Genomic DNA, 8,510 nt, shown 5'->3' with positions numbered 1-8,510 from the left:
CCGATCCTGGGCGGACCGTGAGGATCTGCTCTGGGGCCAGTGCCTTCCTCGGAAGGGATAGCTGGGGGTGGGGCTGCTCTGTCCCCTGCCAATCGCAGACAACTCACTTCCTGCACAGAGCCAGGGTCCCTATTATCCCCTGAGTGGCCTCAGCCTCATCACTCTTCTTCCCCCCAGGATTCACACACACACACACTCACACACACACACACACTCACACACACACACACACCCCACCCCTCTTTGGGGTAGCAGTGCAGTCCATTCAGTCAGAGGGAAAATCTGGGAGTGGAGTGTGCCCACAGGACAAGAGAGAGGATCCTCAAAGCCGAGGAGAAGCCCTGAGCAACCCTTTTTTGCTTAAACTGGCACAAAAATGGTTCGGGACCAGGCCCACAAGGCAAAAGGTGGGGGGGGGAGTGGGTCCCAGAAGGGAACCTAAGGGTTTGGGGCCAAACCTGCAAGGCTAAGGCTGGCGGGGGTGGTGCCCAAATGGGAAGGAAAGGATTTGGGGGAAACGGGCAAGGCACCCCGGCTCCGTCACTTCTCAGCTAGGTGACTGGGGCCACGTCACCTAACGTCTCTGGGCCTCAGGTGACTCCTCTGGAAAATGAGGAGTAAGACAGTGAGACCCACGTGGCACAATCCGATGACCCTGGATCTACCCCAGTGCTTAGCACAGTGCTCTGCACATATTCAGCACTGAATAAATACTAGTGAATGAATGAAAGTGCAGGCCGGGGACAAGGTTAGCCTAGGGGAAAATCTTAGGCTAGGGGAGCAGAGGACAGGAGGGGAAAAGGTTCGTCTGTGGCACGGCTTTAGGCCATGGGAAAAGGGGAAGCCAGGGAAAGAGGTTGGGCCAGAAAAAACGGGCAGGCCAGGAGAAAAGGTTTGGCTATGGGAAAAGGTTAGGCCGGGAGAAAAAGTGAGGCCGGGAGAAAAGATTGGGCCGGGAGAAAAGGTTGGGCCGGGAGAAAAGGTTGGGCCGGGAGAAAAGGTTGGGCCGGGAGAAAAGGTTGGGCCGGGAGAAAAGGTTGGGCCGGGAGAAAAGGTTGGGCCGGGAGAAAAGGTTGGGCCGGGAGAAAAGGTTGGGCCGGGAGAAAAGGTTGGGCCGGGAGAAAAGGTTGGGCCGGGAGAAAAGCTTGGGCCGGGAAAAAAGCTTGGGCCGGGAAAAAAGCTTGGGCCGGGAGAAAAGGTTAAAAGCCAGGGTTCAAAGGTCAGGCCCAGAGAATAGGTGAGGCCGGGAGAACAATTAAGGTCAGGAGAAAAGGTGAGGCCGGGAGAAAAAGTGAGGCCTGGAGAAAAGGTCATACCAACAGGAAAGGTCAGACCAGGAAAAAAGTTTTGGCCGGGAGAAAAGGTGAAGCCAGGGAAAAAGGTCAGGCCTGGAGAAAAGGTGAGGTCGGGATAACAAGTGAGGCCAGGAGAAAAGGTGAAGCCGGGAGAAAAGGTTTGGCTGGGGGGAAAGGTTGGGCTAGAGGAGAAAAGTTTCGCTAGGGGAAAAGGTTAAGCCCGGGCAAACGTTTGGCCTGGCCAAAAGGTGAGGTGAGTTGGAAAAGTTCGGTCAAGAGCAAAGGTGAGACAAGGGGACAGGTTAGGCCGGGAGAAAAGGTTAGGCCGGGAGAAAAGATCACACAAGGACAAAAGGTGAGGCCGGGAGAAAAGGTTAAGCCAGGGCAAGAAGTTACCCAAGGAGAAAATGTTGGGCCAGGAGAAAAGGTTTGGCTGGGAAAAATGGTTTGGCTGGAGGAAAACGTGAGGTGAGTTGGAAAGGTGAGGTCAGGGGCCAAGGTGAGATAAGGGGGACATGTTAGGCCAGGAGAAAAAAGTGAGCCGAGGAGAAAAAAGGTTTGCCCAGGAGCAAAGTTTGGGCCAGGAGAAAAGGTTAGGCTGACTGGAAAGATTAAGCCAGGGAAAAAGTTGGGCCTGGCCAAAAGGTGAGGTGAGTGGGAAAGGTGAGGTCAGGGGCAAAGGTCACGCAGGGGGAAAGGTTAGGCCAGGAGAAAAAGTTAGGCCGGGAGGAAAGGTTAGGCCAGGGAAACAGTTTGGCTAGGGGAAAACGTTGGACTAGAGGAAATAGGTTTCGCTAGGGGAAAAGGTTAAGCCCAGGAAAAAGTTTGGCCTGGAGAAAAGCGGAGGGGAGTTGGAAAAGTTGAGCCAGGGGCAACGGTCAGGGCAGGAGCAGAGGTGAGGCCAGGAGAAAAGATTTGGCTAGGGAAAAAGGTTAGGCCCAGAGAAAAGGTGAAGCCAGGGAAAAAGTTTGGCCTTGACAATAGGTGAGGTGAGTTGGAAGGGTTCGGTCAGGGGCAAAGGTTTGGCCAGGAGAAAACGTTTAACTCAGAGATAATGTTAGGATAGGGGAGAGGCTGGACTAGGAGCAAAGCCTAGACGAGGGGAAAGGATTAGGCGACGGACCAAGGAGAAGGCAGGGGAAGACTGGGAGCCAGGGAAAAGATTAGGCCATCAGAATAAGGTTAGGCCCGGGGTAAAGATGACCCCACGAAAAGAGGTTGGTCCTGGGGGGAAAGCTTTAGGCCAGGTGCAATCATTAGGCTACGTAGGGCCAAAGGGTACAGGAAGGGAAAAGGTTTGCCTAGGGAAAAAGGTCACGCCAGGAGAAAAGGTGAGGCAGGGAGAAAAGGTTTGGCTAGGGGGAAGGTCAGACGAGGGGAAAAGGTTGGGCTAGGGGAAATGGTTTCGCTAGGGGAAAAGGTTCGGCCCGCGAAAGAGGTCAGGCCAGGAGATGGGTTTTAGCTAGGGGAAACGTTTAGGCCAGGAGAAAAGGTTTGGCTACGGGAAAAGGTCAGAACAGGGAAAAAGGGCAGGCCAGGGAAAAAGGTCAGACCAGGAGAAAAGGGGAGGCCAGGAGAAACGCTTTGGCAAGAGGAAAAGGTCAGACGAGCGGAAACAGTTTGGCTGGGGGAAAGGTTTGGCCCGGAGAAAAGGTCAGGCCAGGGAAAAAAGTGAGCCGAGGAGGCAAGGTTTGCCCAGGAGAAAAGGTTTGGCTAGGGAAAAAGGTCAGGCCAGGGAAAAACACATCAGGCCAGGAGAAAAGGTTTGGCTAGGGGAAAAGGACAGACCAGGAGAAAAGGTTTGGCTGAGGGGAAAGCTTAGGCCCGGAGAAAAGAGGTGGCGAGGGGAAAAGATCAGAACAGGGGAAAAGGTCAAGCCAGGGAAAAAGGTCAGACCAGGAGAAAAGTTAGGCCAGTAGAAAAGGTTAGGCCGGGAGAAAAGGTCAGACCAGCAGAAAAGGTTACACCGGGAGAAAAAGTTACGCCAGGGAAAAAGGACAGGCCAGGAGAAAATGTTGGGCTAGGAGAAAAGGTTTGTCCGGGAGAAAAGGTTAGGCCGGGAGAAAAGGTCAGGCCGGGAGAAAAGGTCAGGCAGGGAGAAAAGGTCAGAGCAGGAAAAAAAATTCGGCCAGGAGAAAAGGGTTCGGCCAGGAGAAAAGGATCGGCCAGAAGAAAAGGTTTGGCTAGGGAAAAAGTTTAGGCCAGGAGAAAAGGTCAGGCAAGGGAAAAGGGTCAGGCCAGGGAAAAAGGTCAGGCCAGGGAAAAAGGTCAGGCCAGGGAAAAAGGTCAGGCCAGGGAAAAAGGTCAGGCCAGGAGAAAAGGTCAAACCAGCAGAAAAAGTTTGCCTGGGAAAAGGGTTGGTGAGGGGAAAAGGATAGGCCAGGGAAAAAGGTCAGGCCGGGAGAAAAGGTCAGGCCGGGAGAAAAGGTCAGGCCGGGAGAAAAGGTCAGGCCGGGAGAAAAGGTCAGGCCGGGAGAAAAGGTCAGGCCGGGAGAAAGGTCAGGCCGGGAGAAAGGTCAGGCCGGGAGAAAAGGTTTGGCGAGAGTAAAAGGTCAGACAAGGACAAAAGGTTTGTCCAGGAGAAAAGGTTTGGCTAGGGGAAAGAATTGGGCCAGGGAAAAATGTTAGGCCGGGAGAAAAGGTTAGGCCGGGGGAAAAGGTCAGACCAGGAAAAAAGGTCAGGCCAGGGGAAAAGGTTTGGCTAGGGGAAAAGGTTTGGCTACAGGAAAGAATTGGGCCAGCTGAAAAAGTTACGCCAGGAGAAAAGGTTTGGCTAGGAGAAAAGTTTTGGCGAGAGGAAAAGTTCAGACGAGGGGAAAAGGTTTGTCCAGGAGAAAAGGTAAGGCCAGGAGAAAAGGTTAGGCCAGGAGAAAAGGTTTGGCTAGAGGAAAAGGTTTGGCGAGAGGAAAATTCAGACAAGGAGAAAAGGTTTGACCAAGAGAAAAGGTCAGAACAGGAGAAAAGGTTTGTCCAGGAGAAAAGGTTAGGATGGGAGAAAAGGTTAGGCCAGGAGAGAAGGTTTGTCGAGAGGAAAAGGTTTGGGCGGGAGAAAAGGTTAGGCCGGGAGAAAAGGTTTGGCTAGGGGAAAGAATTGGGCCAGGGAAAAATGTTAGGCCAGAAGATAAGGTTAGGCCGGGAGAAACCGTCAGACCAGGAGAAAAGGTTTGGCAAGGAGAAAAGGATTGGCTACAGGAAAGGATTGGGCCAGCTGAAAAAGTTAGGCCAGGAGAAAAGGTTTGGCTAGAAGAAAAGGTTTGGAGAGAGGAAAAGGTCAGACGAGGGGAAAAGGTTTGTCCAGGAGAAAAGGTTAGGCTGGGAGAAAAGGTTTGGCGAGATAAAAAGGTTCGGCAGGGAGAAGAAGTCAGGCCGGAAGAAAAGGTTTGGCTAGAGGAAAAGGTTAGGCCAGGAGAAAAGGTTTGCCCGGGTGAAAAGATTAGGCCAGGAGAAAAGCCTTGGCCAGGAGAAAAGGTTAGGCCCAGAGTAAAGGTTTGTCTAGGAGAAAAAGTGAGGTGAGTTGGAAAGGTGAGGTCAGGGGCAAAGTTGAGACGGAGGGAAAGATTAGGCCGGTAGAAGAAGTTAGTCCAGGAGAAAAGATTTGGCGAGAGGAAAACATTCTGCCGGGAGAAGAAGTTAGGCCGGGAGAAAAGGTTAGACCGGGAGAAGAGGATAAGCGGGGAGAAAAGGTTAGGCCGGGAGAAAAGGTTTGACTCGGGGAAAAAGTGAGGTGAGTTGGAAAGGTGAGGTCAGGGGCAAAGTTGAGACAGGGGGAAAGATAAAGCCGGGAGAAGAAGTTAGGCTGGGAGAAAAGGTTAGGCCGGGAGAAAAGGTCAGACCAGAAGATAAGGTTTGTCCCGGAGAAAAGGTTAGGCCAGGAGAAAAGGTTAGGCCGGGAGAAAAGATCAGACCAGGAGAAAAGGTCAGGCCAGGAGAAAAGGTTAGGCAGGGAGTAAAGGTTTGGCTAGGGGAAAAAGTTAGGCCAGGAGAAAAGGTTTACCTAGGGGAAAAGGTTTGCCCAGGAAGAAAGGTTTGGCTAGGGGAAAAGGTTAGGCCGGGAGAAAAGGTTAGGCTAGGGAAAAATGTCAGGCCAGGAGAAATGGTTTGGCTAAGGGAAAAGGTCAGAACAGGGAAAAACCGCAGACCAGGAGAAAAGGTTAGGGAAAATTAGGGGAAAAATAAGGTGACCCGTCTGTCCTCTCTGGAAGGCTCCTGCAAAGAAGAATCCTCCTCGTCCTCCTCCTGCTGATTTGGGTGAAGAGAGGAGGAGGCCTTTTCGTCCAGGGCCTGGCTGTGCAGCAGCTCGGTCGGGGAACCTTCCCTGGCGACGATGAGGGCTACTCCGATGGTTCTCCCCCACTTCCCGCTCCCCAACCCAGGACTCACGTGCAGCTCCTCCTCACTCGACTTGGCTCTGTCAAGCACGGGGTGGACCCGCCGAGGGGCAGGCAGCAGCCTACTGCTCGCCCGAGAGGGCCGGGGAAGCCCCGGCACACCCCACTGTGCTTCTGGCCTGGGAGGGAAAGAGCAAGGCCAGAGTGAGCTCCGCATCTACACTACTCCCTCGATTTGCCCTTCCAGCTCACCCCTGCAACTCATCGTCATCTTCCCCGCCCCAACCGCCACCCGCACTCAGCCCGGAAAGAGTCCCATCCTCCCAGTCCCTTGGGACAGACCCCGCGAGTCCGATCCTGGGCGGACCGGGAGGGTCTCCTCTGGAGCCAGCGCCTCCCTGGGAAGGGGGACCCGGGGGTCGGGCTTCTCCGTCCCTGGCCAATCGGAGAGGACTCGTGTCCTGCCCAGAGCCCGAGCCCCTGGTCTCCACGGAGCGGCCTCGGCCTCATCTCCCTTCTTCCCCCCAGGATTCACCCAGACACACACCCAGACACACACACACACACACCACCACCCCCCACTTCGCTCTGGGGGTAGCAGCGCAGCCCACTAAGGAAGGCGGAAAAGCTGCCGGGGGAGGCTGCCCACAGGAGAAGAAGAGAGAGGATCCTCAAAGCCGAGCAGCAGCACGGAGCAACCCTTTTTTTCGGAAAAAGGTTTCAGGGCCAGGCCTACCCTGCCAAAGCGGGGGCCAGGGGTGGGGGTGGGGGGCGACCCGTAATGGAATGCTCAGGGCTTGGAGATAAAGCTGCAAGGCTGAGGCTGGGGGTGGGGGTGGGGGGGCGACAACGGTAAGGAAATGATGTGGGGTCCACGGGCAAGGCACTCCAGCGTGGCCCCTTCTCTGCTCGGGGACTGGGAGCAAGGCACGACACTCCTCTGGCCCTCAGTGACTGCCTCAGTTCCAGGGGGAGAGCGACAGGGAGCCTCACGGGGAACCATCTGATGAGCCTGGATCTCCCCCAGCCTTTCGAACTGGGCTCGGCACCTAGGCAGCGTGCCAGAAAGACTCGGGAAGGAATGAAAGGGCAGGGCGGGGACAAGGTAAACCGAGGGGAAAGGGGAGCAAAACGGGAAGGGGAGGCCAGGGGAAAACAGGAGGCGAGGGAAGAAGAGGACAGGAGGGGAAAAAGGTGGCCGAGGGGAAAGGTTGACGTGAGGGGCAAAGGTGAGTCGGGGAAAAGGGAAGGCCAGGGGCAAAGGAGAGGCCAAGGCGAGAGGAGAGGCCCGGAAAAAGGTGAGGTCAGTGAAAAAGGGGGGCCTAGAGAAAATGTGTGGGGAGCGCAAAGGGTGGACCCGTGGAAATGGTTAGACCAGGGCAACAGGTTAGGCTGGGAGAAAAGGTTAGGCCAGAGAAAAAGGTCAGACCAGGAGAAACGGTTTGGCTAGGGGAAAAAGTGAGGTGAGTTGGAAAGGTGAGGTCAGGGGCAAAGTTGAGACTGGGGGACAGATTAGGCCGGGAGAAGAAGTGAGGCCGGGAGAAAAGTTTAGGCCGGGAGAAAAGGTTTGGCGAGAGTAAAAGGTTTAGCTAGGGGAAAAGGTTCGGCCGGGAGAACAAGTTAGGCTGGGAAAAAATGTTAGGCCGGGAGAAGAAGTTAGGCCGGGAGAAAAGGTTAGGCTGGGAGAAAGGGTTAGGCCAGAGAAAAAGGTGAAACCAGGAGAAAAGGTTTGGCTACGGGAAAGAATTGGGCCAGGAGAAAAGGTTTATCCAGGAGAAAAGGTTTGGCTAGTGGAAAAAGTGAGGTGCGTTGGAAAGGTGAGGTCAGGGGAAAGTCGAGACAGGGGGAAAGATTAGGCTGGGAGAAAAGGTTTGGCGAGAGGAAACGGTTCGGCCGGTAGAAAAGGTTTCGCAGGGGAAAAGGTTAGGCCAGGAGAAAAAGTTAGGTCAGGAGAAAGGGTCAGGCCAGGAGAAAATATCATGCCAGGAGAAAAGGTTTGGCTAGGAGAAAAGTTTTCACTAGGGGAAAAGGTTTGGCTAGGGGAAAAGATTTGGCTACAGGAAACGGTTAGACCAAGAGAAAAGGTTTGGCTATGGGAAAGAATTGGGCCACGGAAAAATGTTAGGCCAGGAGAAAAGGTTAGGCCAGGAGAAAAGGTTTGGCTAGGGGAAAAGGTCAGAATAGAGGAAAAGGGCAGACCAGGAGAAAAGGATAGGGAAAATTAGGGGAAAAATAAGGTTGACCTGTCTGTCCTCTCTGGAAGGCTCCTGCGAAGAAGAATCCTCCTCCTCCTCCTGCTGATTTGGGGGAAGGGAGGAGGAGGCCTTTTCCTCCAGGGCCTGGCTGTGCAGCAGCTCGGTCCGGGAGCCTTCCCGAGCGATGACAAGGGCTACTCCGATGGTTCTCCCCCACCTCCCGCCGCGCCCCCCCCAGGATTCATGAGCAACTCCTCACTCGATTCAGCTCTGTCAAGCACGGGGTGGACCTGCCGAGGGGCAGGCAGCAGCCTCCTGCTCGCCCGAGATGGCCAGGGAAGCCGCGACACGTCCCACCGTGTTTCTGGCCTGGGAGGCAAAGAGAAAGGCCAGAGTGAGCTCCCCAGCTCCACTACTCCCTCGATTTCCCCTTCCGGTTTACCCCTGCACCTCGTCGTCGTCGTCCCCCTCCCCACCGCCACCCACACTCAACCCGGAAAGAGTCCCATGCTCCCAGTCCCTTGGGACAGAGCCCGCGAGTCCAATCTGGGGCGGACCGGGAGGGTCTCCTCTGGGGCCAGGGCCTCCCTGGGAAGGGGGACCCGGTGGTGAGGCTTCTCCGTCCCCGGCCACTCGGAGACGACTCGCGTCCTGCCCAGAGGCTGGACCCCTGATCTCCTCGGAGTGGCCTC

Source organism: Ornithorhynchus anatinus, chromosome 1 (genome assembly GCF_004115215.2).
Source record: "Ornithorhynchus anatinus isolate Pmale09 chromosome 1, mOrnAna1.pri.v4, whole genome shotgun sequence".
Taxonomy (NCBI): Eukaryota; Metazoa; Chordata; class Mammalia; order Monotremata; family Ornithorhynchidae; genus Ornithorhynchus; species Ornithorhynchus anatinus.
This window is presented reverse-complemented; position numbering follows the sequence as displayed.